Source organism: Chrysemys picta, chromosome 4 (assembly GCF_011386835.1).
Source record: "Chrysemys picta bellii isolate R12L10 chromosome 4, ASM1138683v2, whole genome shotgun sequence".
Taxonomy (NCBI): Eukaryota; Metazoa; Chordata; order Testudines; family Emydidae; genus Chrysemys; species Chrysemys picta.
Genome location: NC_088794.1, coordinates 81,047,761 through 81,063,905, shown reverse-complemented (window position 1 = coordinate 81,063,905; position 16,145 = coordinate 81,047,761). Strand labels below are relative to the sequence as shown.

At 45.6% G+C, this 16,145-nt stretch overlaps 1 protein-coding gene across 4 annotated transcripts in view; it reads right to left on the bottom strand.

Annotated features, from left to right (window-relative positions):
• CD82 (CD82 molecule) overlaps window positions 1-16,145 on the bottom strand; it is a 71,862-nt gene that overhangs the window by 38,675 nt on the left and 17,042 nt on the right. Inside the window, exon 2 of one of the 4 annotated variants that reach the window (XM_065592808.1) lies at window positions 10,219-10,417. The exons of 2 other annotated variants lie outside the window; for them this stretch is intronic. The gene's annotated coding sequence lies outside the window, so the exon portion shown is untranslated. Of the gene's footprint in view, window positions 1-10,218; window positions 10,418-15,752; window positions 15,813-16,145 lie in introns of those variants that run through there. One more of the 4 variants, XM_065592807.1, reaches the window with a different exon arrangement.

Here is a 16,145-nt window from a genome sequence, read left to right as displayed (position 1 = left end):
TACAGTCCTCTTGCTGTAGGTCTGGGCACCCAGTTCACAGCTCATAGCCGTAAGAATGGAATTCAGAAAAAAACAGTTCCCATCAAGAAGTTTATATCCAAAACATAAGAACTTCCTCCCCAAAATCCCAACATACACTAGAACACTTCAGAGAGAAGTTCCCTGACCCAGTGAGGGTACTGGCTGAGAGAAATATGGGCTTGGGCAAAGAGGCCTCTGTGCTTAAGAAACAAGTCTGTCCTTGCAAGGGCTTTTTCTGATCCTTACTTTACAACCAAATCCCTGTATTGTCAACATTAAAGCCTTAAAAAAAAAAAAAAAAAAAAAAAAAAGAGCATGAGTCAGCACCAAAAAATGAGATTTGCTTAAGTATAAGTTTTTGACAATACTGAATTTTGGGATTTCTTTGCCTTCTTGATTGAGCTGTTCGGGTTCGCTCAGATCACGTGCTGAAGATTTTCTCTGCAACCATGCGAGCTAAAAGCTTGCTTTAAAAAAAAAATCCACCACAAGAAAATCTGTTTTATTAGTCACTTGACTCCAAGAGTTGAGGCTGAAAGGAAAGGAAAACAGCAACAGTGGAATCCCGAACAGCAACAACTCAGCAAGAAGTGACAAAAAGGCTTGTTGACTTGGAGGTAGAGAACAACTGTCATAATGGATCAGGCCTGTAGGACATTGGGGTCCATCCAGTCCAATATCCCATCTCCAACTGGTAGCAGGCACCAGATGCTTCAACGGAAGGTATAACAGAAGATGTGGGATAATATGCATCCCCAAAGTTAGGGCTCATCCTGATCTCTTCATCTGAAGCATGAAGTTCAATCTCTCTTCTACAAGAATTTGTTAATATTCATTTACAAGAGCCAATACTCTCTTTTGGAATCTTGATGTCCTTGAGGCCAAAAACTTGCATGTGGCAGGGAGTTCCACAGTTTAGTTACATTATGTACAAGTATTTCAGTTTCAAACTTGCCACCTTTCAGTTTTCTTGAGTGACCTCTTGTCCTTGAGTTATGAAGTTCCTGATTTACCCTTCTAGGATTAGTTATTTTGTATGTTTCACCATAGCCCCCCTCTAAGGTTAACAATTTCAGTCTTTTAGTCAACTGACCACAAGTGTCACTGCCATTCTCTGAACCACCTCCTCTAGTTCTGCATTATTTTTCTGAAGATGCAGACTGGACAAAATATTCTATGGGAGGCTGCACCATTCACCAATGACATTCCCTCTCCCACCATATTGGCCTCATTCTTTAAATATCTTTACAGTTCGCTGTTCTGCATCAATCATCTGTCCATAGTAATGTCCAGCTCCCTTTGAGTAGTTTGGCCCAGGCTCCACAGCCTAAAACTAGATAGGGGTGGGGGTGGAGGAGAAATGTAAATCCTGAACCCAGGAGAGTTCCACAGCTCTGAACAGACAGGTCTAGGAGCCGAGGGGTTCTGTTCACCAATGGGTTCCTGCCCCTGCAAAGAACAGTGCAGCAGTGTGTATGGGGCAAGGATTAGTGCAGGGGCCACTTCCCTTATTCCCCTGAGGCCAGGAGTGGGGAATGATTCTTCCATTAGGGTATTATGCACAAGTATTGAAGGCTCAGAGTGGACGGCAGTGAAGCTGGAGCACAATCAGGGGAGGCCAGCAGCTGAGGAAAGGAGAACAGAGCCCCTCTTTGTTAGGGGCTGGGCAGGGGGACGGGCATGACTCAATGCTGCACTTCAGGTCTGTAATATGAGCCCAGCCACCTCCCCCTACCCACAAAAGGTGGCTACAAAAAGTAAGGCACAGGTGGCATTGGGAAACTTGGGGGATTCCTACCCCCTCCCAAATGGTGAGCTGTAAGGTGATGCTGTGGGAACCAGGAGTCCTGAGGAAGTGGGAAGATGAAAGCATAGAGAGAGTTCAATTCTTTTCACGCTATACAGAAAAGACAAGGCCAGAGGGACAGGGTGGCTACTTAAACAAAAAACCCCAACCTTGTTTTATTTTAGTTAAATTGCTAGCCAGGGCTCTTTAAATAGTTCTTCTTTCTTCTTGACCTCAAAAGCAGCTCATGGAAACTCAGGGAGTTTGGTGCTCACTAAAGCGAGGCAGATTATATTTGGCACAAGTCACTATGTAAAGCTCTTGTTATGCAGCTCCAATACCAGATCTCAGTTCGGACCTGCAGCGTGCTCTGCTATTGCAGTCTTGGATTCCCACATATGCAGCTCTGCGGATTCCTGTTAATACTGGAAGGGTCACTGTAGAGCAGTCTAACATAACGCAAAGAAAGCACAGCTCATGACTGGAAAGAGCTAGCCCTCTTGAAACGCAACAGGTGCTGATGGGGAAGTGCACAGCTCCTCCAAGACAGTAATCGATACTAAGGCACACAGAACCAACCAAACCAAGGGGGAAGCATCACCTCAGGACCAAGAAACATTGTATTTAATCAAAACTCAGGATAGGCTGCAAAGTGCTATCATCTCTCCCTGAGGCAAGAGTCATCCACCCAGAAGAGCTGCATGATGTTTACATGTTCGTAGTCCAAACAAACAAGCAACCCCCCGAAACTAAGGATTTAAGAAATAAGGTATGAGTTCAAGATCAGGATGTAGACAACAAAGCAGAGGGAATGGTTTAGGTAGCTGTTGTCAGGCTAGCGCTATGCTCCGACAAATGACAGTGATGAAAAAGTAAAGGACAAATTCTACCTTACACTACAGGCGGAGTCAGAGAGAGAGTACCATGCCATGACCTAACTATCGTCATGGGAGACCTCAATGCCAAGGTTGATAAGGACAACCAACAGAGCAATGGGAAGACAAGGGTGTGACACTATGAAAGAAAATGGAGACTGCTTGTTGATTTCTGTAATATGAATGACTTAGTCATCGGTGGAATCCTATCTGAACATCACAAGCTGACTGCCATTTGGAGAACAGCATGAGATAAGAACCAGATTGACCATATCCTGATCAATGGCAAATGGCAACACTCACTGACAAATGTGAAAGTGAGAAGGGGTGCAGATGTTGGCAGTGACCACCACTTTGTGACAGCCTCCATCCAACTAAAACTGAGAAGCGTGGTCCACCAAACAAGGGACACAGACGTTATGATATTGACAAGCTAAACTCCCTTGAAATACAGAAAGCCTTTGTTCGGCAGTTAAAGAACAGGTCTCAAGCACTTGCAGACCTTGATGAAGAGGAGGGAAATGCAGATGAGGAGATCAACAAGAAGTGGGACAAAGTAACAGTAATTTATAAACAGAGCAGTGAAGCCTGTCTAGGCTACAGGCAGAAGAGAAGGAAGGAGTGGATTACACCCAGCACATGGAACGCCATAGAAACCAAACAAGCCCTGAAGAGAAAAAAAAAAAGTTTTAAACACAAAATCTCAGAAGCTAAAGGACAAATACCATGAGCAGTATAGCAAGACACATCAGGAGATCAAACGCCTTGTGAGAGTGGACAAACAGCATTATATTGATCTTCTGCTTGTGTTGCCAGATTATGCAGCTGCTCGTGGAACCATCTACAAAGTGGAACAAGGAACCATCTACAAAATGACGTGGCTTATCACTGGTAAACAGCAGACACCAACAAATACTCTCATCAGGAACAAACAAGGCCGCCTACTAACAACCGAAAAAGAACAAGAAATGTGCTGGACAGAGCATTTCAAAGAATTGCTGAACAGGGAACCACCTAAAGAGGAAGCAAACATTCAGGAGGTAGAAGAAGATCTTGATGTTAACACAGGCACCCCAACTAAGGAAGAGATCATTCAAGCCATCAAATCCTTAAAAAATGGGAAAGCTCCTGGCAAGGATAACTTGAATGTAGAATTGTTCAAGGTAAAGCCTAAATTAGCAGCATCTATCCTGGCCCCTCTATTTACATCAGTCTTGGAAAGGGAAAAAGTGCCAGATGAGTGGACCAATGGGGTTATAGTGAAGATAGGAATGCTCAGTGATTGTTTCTTTGGTAATAACTGGCGTGATCTATTTTTATCTGTGCAAAGCAGATGAGAGATCATAGTCCAGCGTTTATCAGAGGCAGTTGATAGCATTCTCAGAAAAGAGAGAGCTCTTTTTTTCAAAAGGGCGTAGATACACAGACCAGATCTTCACTCTACAAAATACAATAGAACAGTGCTTAGAATGGCAACGGCAACTCTACATAAATTTCATAGACTGAAAAGGCTTTTGATAGCATTCACAGGACTAGCCTATGGCATATTCTGCAGGCATATGGGATTCCTTTCCATATAATCAGTCATCAAAAGCTTCTATTTCAACTTTACATGCAGTGTTGATCACAGTGAGCTCAGTTTTGAAGTCAAAGCAGGAGTACATCAGGGGTGCGTCATGACGGCAATGCTGAAGAGGATTGGAGATGACTGGGTTATGCGGCGTACAACAGAACACAGAAGACATGCCAAGAGGCATTAAATGGATGCTCTTCTGATCCCTTGAAGACCTGGACTTCACAGATGATCTCACTATCCTATCACAAACCCAACACCATATACAAAAACAAAAAACTCTACTCAACACATTCAGCCAGCAAATTGGACTGAAAATCAACCACAATAAGACAGATATCATGACCTTTAATATTGGCTCACCATCACCCAGTATGGATAGAGGATTATGTTCTCACCAATGTAGAAACATTCACATACTTGGGCAGCACCATCAGCCAGGACAATGGAACAAGCCAGGACATCCGGAACAAAAAAAAACAAACTCAAAGCCAGGAACACCTTCAGGAGCTTAAATATAGTCTGGAAATCATCAAAATACAACACCAAAACCAAACTCAAGATTTATCAGAGCTGCATACTTTGAATAGTACTTTATAGTGCAGAATGCTGGGGAATGAGAAAGTATGACATGTCCAAACAGTCTTCATTCCATACAACTTGCCTCAGAAAAGTCCTCCGTAACTTTTGGCCCAGAACAATCTCAAACCAAGATCTATTGACAGTGCAGCCAAGAGGATCTGAGCACCATCATTGCCAGGAGGCGTTGGAGATGGATTGGTCATGTGCTTTGGATGGAAACTGATTCCATCACCAGAGTAGCAATAAAGATGGACACCTGAAGGCAAGCTAAAACGAGGCCATCTGAAAACATGGTGAAGAGCTGTGGAAGCGGAACTGGAAAACCTGGGGCACAGCTGGGGAACCATTGAAAGACTTGCCAGAATCTGACTGGAGTGGAGGAGCTTCATCACTACCCTAAATGCCAGAGGCTTAATAGAAACATGATGATGATGTCAGGCTAAGGTGAAATCAAAGCAGTGGTACCGGAGTCAGAAGCTTCCCCCTCATTCCTTTTCATGCTCCCTTGGTGTGGCTGAAGCCATCTGCCAATTCTCTTCCCCTACACCCCTTCTTTGCTGTGTATTCAGGCTTCTCTAGAGACTAGCCTTGTTTTTGCAGCCTGCAGGCAGCAGCTACTCTGTCCCGTTTTTTCTCACCCCCACCCCCACACACACCCCACCCCCACACACACCCCACCCCCACACACAGCTAAGATGTAGTTTTGCAATAGAGCTTCCCCAGTTATCTGAGCCATCACCCCAACCAACTAACTGAGGAACTTCTGCAGCGGGAGCACCTTTCCTCAGCAGAGGAAGAGAGTACCTGAGCCCTGTAGGGTGTACTGGATTATCTGCTTCCAGGTGCTAATCCTGGTCTTGGATTTAAATCTCTAAAGTCTTCTGTAACTTGCCCTCCTATCCTTCCCCTTTGTACCATCCTAGTTACTGAGGTCACCTAGGGTCCACTTGCTGAGAATTCCCTTGGGAGAGGCAGTATTCTTGCTGGAGAGCCTTTCACTCTCAAATTGGTCCCCCTCTGAACAACCTGGCAGACATTCAGGTCACAGGACAGTCTTTTGGTTGACGGTCCAAGGAAGTGTTGTTAGTTTAGGTAGGAAACATGTAAACTGCTGGCTCAGTTCGTATCTGAATAACTAGCACATTAATCTCTCTAGAACGGATTTGAGAGGGATATGCCCAGAGGTTGTATTGATGGGCTGATCTTTAAGAGCCAGTAGACACTCTCCAGCCTTGGGAACCCTGCTTTGTGATCCCAAGCTGTAAGTAACTGCCCATTTTGTTCCCATACTGCAAGCCCTAAAGCCAGAAAACAGGAATCTCTGCCAAGGCAGAGCTCCACAAAGCAAGGTCTGATGAGCTGGAGACCATCTGGGAGTTCACTCACCTAGGAGACATGCCCAGTTCCCACTGCAAGGCTGACAACTCTGTCCATTAATAACCACTCATAGTTAAAGAAACTCAAAACCAAGTTGCCTTTAACTCCAGGGGGTGAGAAACCTTTCAAAGGGATGTGATGGGGGGGGGGGGGAAGGAGGAGGCGGCGGCAGGAGAGACACACTAAGGGGACCTCAAAAGCATAAGGAACACTGGCACTAACTGCTGTAACAGTTTCACTTTAAAGGTTAGCCATGACACCAGGGTATTTTGAGAGCTTAGGCAGGGAAGAGTTCCCAGAGGCTGGGTTCTGAAGGGGAATCAGGATGACTATTGATCAGTGAGACCTGAAGAAGCGCTCGGTGTAGCTCGAAAGTTTGTGTCTCCCCAACAGAAGTTGGCCCAATAAAACATTACCTCACCCACCTTGTCTCTCTAATGAGAGAAAGAGGCAGGCTCAATGTCACCACCAGCTAATGAATAGTGAGAGAGTTAATGAGCCTTTTCTTTACTAACACACCAGTCACAGCACAGTGTTCCCTAGAGGACTAGAGTTACGGAACAATCAGGTTAACAAGTGAGCAGAAAAACACGTGATCAGCATGTACTGTTGACATTAACAAAGGCCTTGGACTTTAAGTGCAGGTGGGAAGTACACAGTTGCCTGAGTAACACACCCTACCAGAGGCATTTTGTTATCTCTAATACACACACAGTTTACTATACACAGAACCTGGCTGCGAACTCAGCTGTGATACCAAACACCATGACTCTATAATAGCTTTTTCGAGAGGGACATTGGAGATTGCAAGGAAGATGCCTGGTCACAAATTTAACCCCTTCCTTTAAAAAGAAACAATGCCCCTTTTAAACAAATAAATAAAATAAAATAAAAAGTGTCCAGTCTAACAGGAAGGAAAACAAAACAAAACCTATTTGCAGCCCTTCTTTTAAGGCTGCAACACTTAACATTCAGCTTCTAAGCTGGGTTACCTACCAACAAAGTGAATGTAGATGGGTGTCTGTTATCCATATTAAATGATGGGGGTAAGATTCCTGCTCCCTGAGAGCAAACCTGAAATCATTAAGAAAGTAACTGACAGACATTTAAAATGAAGTCGCTTATCATATGATGCAGAAATATCACTGTTATTGAAATGAAGTGGAGGGGTAAGAGTGGAACATGCCAAGGAAACTGATGGCTTTATTGCCTCCTTTCCAATAACATTGCTTGTCACCTTTAATAGGAGGCATTGAACTCCCCTCTAGACAAGATCAGAGGTAAAGAATGCTAACCATGAAGGGCAAAGTCCCTAATGAGGTTGAATTTCTGATAGGAGATACCAAATAAGACAAGCAGGCTAATCTAGATAGGAGTTGTTTCCACTCCATCTTGATGCTGAACAGTGAAAGCTTTTCTTGTTTGGTTCCTGTAACTGAGGCATCATTAAGAAGTTAGCTTTATTATATGTTGAGCAGATAGGCAGAGTAGGGGTGCCCAGTGAGATGCCAGGCATTAGGGATAGCAGTCATCCAATTAGGACTGCAGAGTTTCTTCAGCTTGTTTTTAATAAGCAAGCAATAAATGGGGCAGGAAGTAACAAATGCTTTAGAGACACAACAAGTGCCATCCGGGATCATTAAACAGAAGTGATGACAAACCAGAATCAGGGTGTTATTGGCAAGATAGGAGGGGTTCATAGCACAAACAAGGAAGTAGGCTCAATGTAGAGGAAAGCTGATTGCAACTTTTCAAATGCCCAGAACAGCCAGTGAACTAAAATAAAACTCCAACACCAGGCTAAGGTCTGACAGTCATTTAGATTATTACTACTATAACCAATTACTTAGATTCCTAGAGAAGAGTTATTTGTTATTTTAGGTTTGTGCTCTTTGAAACTGATTAGACCATGCAGTCAGATACACAGTTTCCCTTGTGGAAATGAGGGGAAACTGACTCACTGCAAGGCATTTGTCAGGGGACTGGGACACTTGCAACACCAAGACTATATTTAATTCATTTTTTGAAATTGACTAAAAATAGCAAATAGTAAAATATGGCTTCAACTAGCCAGTTTTGCCTTCTGGTTTCCATGCACCAGGGTGATGCTCCCAACACTGCTGGCATAGGTGTAAATATGGAAAAAGTCTATTAAACATTTCTATTTTATGTTGCTGTTTAAGAGACAGAGACACACTTAAATTGGCAATACAAGGTGGGGGGGGGGGAGAAAGAGAGGAACACCATGCCACTTGACCACATTGTCTAACAGTTTTGGGGGGGAGGGGGTGAAGAAAAAGAAAAAAAAAGAGACATGTTTTAAAAATGGGGATATGGTTATGGTTACTGATTTTAACTTGTAAGCCAAGTCCCCTCCCTATTCCATCCCCACCCTTCCAGTAGCAACACCAGAGAGACTGGTACAACTCACTGTCTTGAAGGCAAAATCCTATTTAATATTTCATTTTGCTGGCCAAATTAATATAGGACTTGTTCTGAGGAGCCCCACTTCCCTCTGTGTAGAAGCAAGCTCCAGAAGCGGACATGCAGAGTTAAGCCAGCCTGATGGCAGGTTTGTATCGGGAGAGTTCTTGAGTTCAGGATTCAAGGCTAGCAGGGACAGACCATACCTCACTCACCGGGCTCAGGTAAATCCCACCCACCCTCCACCTGGAACTGGACAGAACAAAGTTATCAGAATAGAGTCCCCACTGGGCTAGGTACTGCACAAGCACAATCCCCAAACCTACTTTAAGGAGAGGAGCCTTAGATTTAAACAAACCCTACCTGAATTGTATTCCTGAATTCCCTGCAAGTGTCTCCCCTACCACCACCCAAAAAAACCCCTCAAAATATATATATGGAGATATACCCATCTCATAGAGCTGGAAGGGACCCTGAAAGGTCATGGAGTCCAGCCCCTGCCTTCACTAGCAGGACCAAGTACGGATTTTGCCCCAGATCCCTAGGTGGCCCCATCTAGGATTGAACCCACAACCCTGGGTTTAGCAGGTCAATGCTCAAACCACTGAGCTATCCCAACCCCTCAGCATTCAGAAACTGCTGGAGCTCAGCTTGACACTTCCTTTGAGAAGCTAGGCCTGCACAGACTTGCTTCCTTCCTATGGATTTTTTGCTGATAAGAGGGAACAGACTTAAAACAATCTTTTGGTCGTGGGGGGGGGAGGGGGGAGAGGTATTTTAATCTCTGTGGAGATAAAGATAGGCCATGACATCATGGAGGGGGAGGAGCAGGAAGGGGAGGGGGAGAGAAAGAGACAAGGAGGACTTTCCACTGTTGGGTTCCTGTTCACAAAATAAAAAAAAAAAAAAAAAAAAGAAGTTTGCTTAGCACCCCAGAAGAGGGAAGCAGTCTGACAGAGAACGGAAACCAAAGCCACACACGAGTACATTTCTCAGAATTTAAACCTTTGATAAACTACAGTCTTCGCTTAAGGCTTCTCATCAGCCTTTCCAGGGATCTGTAAGGGCTGAGGGCTCAAACTTACTGTCTTACTCCCGAGAGGTGTGTAGGAACCTTTCCTTGGCAATTTGAGGCAGGACTAAGCCATCAATTGCTGCAGAATTTGAACTATTAACACCCACCCCAAAAAAGATTCTATACATATGGTTAGGAAAAAAAAAAAAAAAAAGTTTGAAAATTGAGACTGTCCCTGCCCCCACCAACCCAGTATCACCTCTCCGAGTCTGCAAACAAGTCAGTTTCATGGCTGCGACCAAAAAGGACGCGGACCCACATACTGGTTCTATTCTACTGCTGCTGAGAAGCTTAAGGGCAGCAATCACTGGAATTATTCACAGAGGTCAAACCACCTGACATTGGAGGCTATGGGAGAGGCAGGACAGTGGAGACCCTCCATCCCAGACACCCTTGGAAATAAGGACAGCAGGGAGAAGAAAAGGACATGCTTTGTGCTCTGGGTTGAATTGGCAGGGAAGAAGAGAGGAGAGTTACGTAGCTGTAAGTTTAGCAGAACACTTACTAGCCAGAGACAGATGCATGGACCCTCTGAGCAAAATGCAGGGGCAGGAAATCCCAGCACCCTGCCACTTCTGGCACTGGGATCCTCCTCATGTTGTTCACCTGGACTTTGCTGGTGGACTCACCCTGGATTTTCCTAGAAAGCCTCTGGCTATTAGTTGCCTGATGCTTCTCAAGCCCTGGTCTCTTCCCCTACCTCACTGGAAAAAGAAAAAGCAATGCATTTTTGTAACCTTCTCTAACTGCACCATAACCCAAGATCTCTAATACAATGATCATCTAAATCAGACGACTACCTATCCCTTCCATTGGTTTGATTTAAGGAGTCTTACCCATTTACAAGCCGTGTTATGCTGTACCAGGTCATCTGTATATGGATGGTGGAAACGCCACAACTCTAATGCAGATGATCTGGAAGACCAGTTAAATTTCTCACACTTTCACTGCTAAAAAAAGCCATTTTTCATCTTAAGTACCTGAGGCTTTAGCTTACACTAAAGAACTGACAAGCTCCAGATCTAAGCATGGCTGGGTTTGGAGGCAGGGTGGAGGCATGAAGGGAAGGGAACCTCAAGAAGTGCAAAAAGAGGTGCTTGCAATTCAGCAGAAGTCTAAAGGGTATCTCTGCACGGAAAAACAAAAACAACCAGAACAGCAGCAAGTCTCAGAGATCAGGCCAATGGACTTGTACTCATATGGCTCACGCTCAGGAATGTCTACATTGCCATTTTAGTCTTGTAGCATGACTCAAGTTAGTTGACCCGGGCTCTGAGACTTGCTGCCATGGGGTTTTTTTGCATGCAGTTTAGACATACCCCAAGTCGGTTATAACTCAGTGCTCCAGTAAAGTATTATAGACCCTCATGCAGTGGGAGATGCCATATTTGCCAGGTCAGAGGCTCTTGCTGTTTTAGTGACCTTACTGTATTTTTTCTTACAAAGCGTCTCACTGTTAAGTACAGCATCGCATCCTTACTGCACTTTCCAGTGCTGGAATTCATCTTATTTGCCTACAATTCCCCATGAAGTTTGCCAGATACAGTATTGCTCCCTTTCCATGCTGATCAGTTGGACTTTCTACTGTCCTTAGTAACTGCACTGAAATGCAGGTACCCTGCTCAAATAGACCTACTCCTATGAGGCTTTAAGCTCCATATGGACACCTCAGAGATTAGTGGAGACACCCCTTTAAAGTGGCAACAGCCACCACATTCCTGGCTGCAGTGTCAGCCCTGGACATGAATTCAACTCCATCAGAACCAGGACCACAACTTTCTGGAGCAGGTGAGAAAGTCTACGTCCAATGGGCAGCACTCATACTACCTACCAGATACTATACGCAAGAGCCTCGTAGAAAGCCACGTGGCTGCAGTGCAAAATGGCCTTTCCTGGTAAAAACAATAGCAAGAGTGATGGAAAGGAATGCATTGGCTGCCCAGCTCTTCAGTGGGGTGGCCCTGCCCTCATGTCAAGCTAGTTTAGTGGAAGCTTTTAGATACTTCAGAGATCCCAAATTTACAGTATGATGGGACCCTGCTATTAAAGGAACAGTGTTGAAACCCATGAGCCATCAGATGGCTCCCACCAAATCCAATCTACATCCGTCATCACCACTTCCTTCCACCCATGAAGTTTAGTTTCCTGCTGCGGTCTCATGACAGTCCCATGAGATCAAATGCAACAGGATTCATTGCACCCAGGGCTTTGGAGCGGAGCCCGGAGCTAGAGCGCAGAGCAGTAGGTTTTTGCCTAGAGCTGGAGCGGAGCAATTCAAAAATTTGATTTGCTCCAAATCCTGATTGCACCCAAGCAAACTTCATAACCCTGTCACTACGGGAGAAGCTTGGCAGCAGTGAACACGAGCATAAGGGCAACAAGTCACAGAAACGGAGACAAATGCTGTAGCACGACCCAATATCCTGAACTTTTGGGGTGCATAGTGCCTGATGCAGTCAGCAGCGTGCATTGGAAGGATATCAAATAAGTCACAGGTAAAGTTTGAGAGGAATATAGAGACCCTTCCTACTTAAAGCATCTGCCCTTTCGAAACAAGGGAAATTAATATAAAAGACAATCACTTTAAAGAGTGGATATCTGAGATACTCCCCTTCTTCCTGCTCAAGAACTAGGAGCCTCCCCCTCTTCCCTTCCCAAAACATCTGTCCCATTACTATGAGTGGCACAATCTGTTGGCAGTTTCCCTACACATGATACATTAGAGTTTAGCCAGCCCACCCAATGTGCTGAGTGTTCCTGGGTGCCTCAATTTTATGTACAAAGCCACAGCCTGTTTTAAATTGGGCATTTTAAGAGCCAGTCGTGTTGGAGTTTGCAACGGAAGCTGCCTGAAATACTAGGACCCTGTGCAAGACTTCTTCTGCCGCTGGAGGGGAAAAGCAGTCTTCACTATCAGGCCTTATCAACTGCAGCTGCTGCAGGTGTTTGTTTAGTGACAGCAAGGAGCAGTGCTATAGGAAGGAAGCCATTCAGCAAAGACTACAAAGGGAGTTACAGAAGCTGCAGTGAAACTACTTGATTTGTAGCCAAAGCATTTGTCTAAATGAAGTGTTGCAATAAGAAGTCTCATTAGACAAGGCAAACGCCAAACAATCCAGTCCCTTTGCTATACAAAGCCAGCTGGAAGAGAAGATCCTACCATCCCTTCAAGATCAGAAAGCCTTTCAGTTGCACCCAGCCTGGGAGAGCCCCAGTGACTTACATGACATACACAGGTGCTTTGCTCTCCCCGAGACTGCATGTGGTACCAAGCAGATGATTCCACCAGCTTTAAATGGAGTGACATGAGAACATTAGCCAATTACAGACCTGCCAAGCCTCATACTAAACACTGCCATCTACGGTTAGCATCACTCCTCTCTGAGATCAAACACTGTCCTGAGAAAGCCAAACCATCACTCTGACCGACCTCTGCATCGGTGTAAAGAGAACTGTTCCTCTTGGCGTGAAGCAGTCCTGTCAGACATATGGGATAAGTTCTCCAGGAATTTGGCAGCTGCAGAAGAGTAAGTTTTAAAAAGCTGGATCCGTTTCAGGGAGAAAGAGGGGCCTCTTTAGAGTCTCCAGATTAACACACATACGGTGCCCTACTTATGCATTTGACAGTTTGGAAGATGGGTTAAGCTGAACCAGAAACAAGGCAGGCTGGGTGGCTTTTTCCAGTTACCGAAGTGTCTTACGTTCTTCAGAGATCACTGTGGGGCAAATTTAGAACACTAGCCTGAGAAGAGATAGCAGGAGCACAGGCTGGAAGGCTGCCATCAGGACTGGCTCCAGGTTTTTGCCACCCCAAGCGGCGAAAGAAAAAAAAATTCCGAATTCCCATGCTGCTTTCTTCTTTGGCAGCAGGTGCTTCCCTCCCAGAGGGACCCGCCGCCGAATTGCTGCTGAACAGCCCGATGTGCCGCCCCTGCCCCTTGGCCGCCCCAAGCACCTGCTTGCTGGGCTGGTGCCTGGAACCGGCCATGGCTGCCGTTTGGGCTCTTTAAGACTGCTATGTTCAGCACCTTTCATCCAAGGATCTCCAAATGCTTTACAAATATTAACTAAGCCTCAGCACCTAGGCAAGTACCCTCATTTTAGAAAGGAGTCAACAAAGGCAGGATAGTCCTGTGGTTAAGTCAGTCGACTTGGAGATGGGACAGGGGTGGGGTATCTATTTTTAGCTCCATCCCAAACTGATCTTGAGCACTCTTTGCATCAGTTCCCACCCCCACAAAAAAGGAAAAAATAGAATCAGTAAAATACGATAAACACTTTCACGGGTCCCCTATGAAGTAGGAAAATAAGTTGAATGTCTGAATCAGACATTCAGCTATGAAGGGGCTAAAGTATATAGGCACAGAAGTGGAGGATCTGACTTCTCACAGCACATTGGAGCAGCATTGTGAAAGAACCCAGAAGTTCAATTCCCAGTCCCTACCCCAACCTCTATAGCAGGGGTGAGCAAACTTTTTGGCCCGAGGACCACATCCGGGTACGGAGATTGTACGGTGGGCCATGAACACTCATGGGGGTTAGGGGGCGGGTGGGGGTGAAGGCTCCAGCAAGGGGTGCGGGCTCTGAGGCGGGACCAGAAATGAGGTATTCAGAGTGTGGGAGGGGGCTCCGAGCTGGGGGTGCAGGCTCTGGGATGCAAGAGTGTGGGACCAAGGGGTTCAGAGGGTGATCAGGGCTGGGGCATGGGAGGGGGTGAGGGGTGCAGGCTCCAGGCAGTGCTTACCTCACGCAGCTCCCAGAAGCAGAGGCATGTCCCCAATATGGCTCCTACATGGAGGTGTGGCCAGGCAGCTCTGCGCGCTGCCCCATCTGCAGGTGCCAGCCCTGCAGCTCCCATTGGCCCCATTGGCCAGCTGTGGGGGTGGCGCTTGGGGCAGGGCAGTGTGCAGAGCCCCCTGGCTGCCCGTACACATAGGAGCCAGAGATTGGACATGTCGCTGCTTCTGGGAGCCATGTGGAGCAAGCCCCCGCCCGACCCTGCTCCCCAGCAGGAGCTCGAGGGCCAGATTAAAACATCTGAAGGGCTGGATGCAGCCCCCCGGGCTGTAGTTTGCCCACCTCTGCTCTATAGGATAGATAACAACCATCTTCAGCTGAAGAACGAGCCAATGCAAGAAACTGCATCTTTGGCATATCTGTCTATTTGCTCAGTAGTATATATGTACACGGCCTACCAGACAGCTCTGCATTGATCTCAAAGGCACAGAAGGGGCAGCTAAAAATGCAGGAATGTGTGACCTCCTCTTAGGTTGTCATTTGTTACAATGCCAGGACACTGGCTGAGAGGGAACTGTTCCAGCTCCAAGTTTCACACCATGCAGGTGATTTTCTCTTATAAGCAAAAGCCTTATAGTGAAATTATTCCATTTTTAATGGAAGCAGAGAGCAATTATTGCACAAAACACTGTTCTAGTTATTCAGTCAGAACAGTTAAGGCCTCCACTAAATTTAACAATTGTGCATCTGATATTCTAGTTATACGTGCTATAAAAAGCTAAGGCAATCAAAGGTCCCTTCAGGGACCAAGCGTTACCAAGTGGGCCAGGAAGGAATTACTTCTCCCCTTTACCCCCACACAGCATTGCACAGTGCATTAGGGAATTCTGTTTTGCCTTCCACTGCTGGATCCAACACAAGCCACTGCCATGAGGAGGATACCAGATTAGAATCAATATTCCCATCTGCTTCACTCTAAAAGTAGAGTGAGACAAGAGCCAAGACCATATGCTAGTTGCATTGTAGAACACCCAGTGTTTGGGATGTATGAATGACCAGACTTCAAAATCAATACCATCTCCAAGACCACTGGGGAGGGTGTCAAGGTACCCATGACATGTCATTTCCCCTAGATACATCATGAGATCTTGAACTTGATGGCATAAGAACCTGGTCATTCCAAGTATCCCCATTCTTCAAAATAGGGATCTGTCAGGGGTGTAATAAGGAGCTGATTAAGTGAGGCTCTCACTTTCCAAGACCAGGAGTTCTTGGAAACAGGGCTTCGCAGAGTTGACTCACCCACTTCAACAGAATTTGAAACTTCCAGGTCCTAGAGAATTGAATCCTCTCCTGCTTTCTCATAGACAGTCGATGGTAGGAAGTCTCCCTAAAGAACTACATGATCCCATGAAATTCTCTCATTTAAAGAGGGTCCCATGTAATCACCAAGTGAGAGTAAGGGGCCCCAACATCTGCAGGCAATACAGAGCCAACACACCTGGATTCTGCAGCACTTTACATCTTCAGATGGCAGCACAAAGATAGCTAACCAAATCAAGAAATATTCCAGGACTGGGTCCCACTCTCAGTCAATTAGAAACGGGAAAGAGCTGTCAATGATGGCTAGATTAGGGTACAAGGTGTTAGAGATTACATAAGGATTTTAAAACATGTTGAGGCAGCAAATCTTAA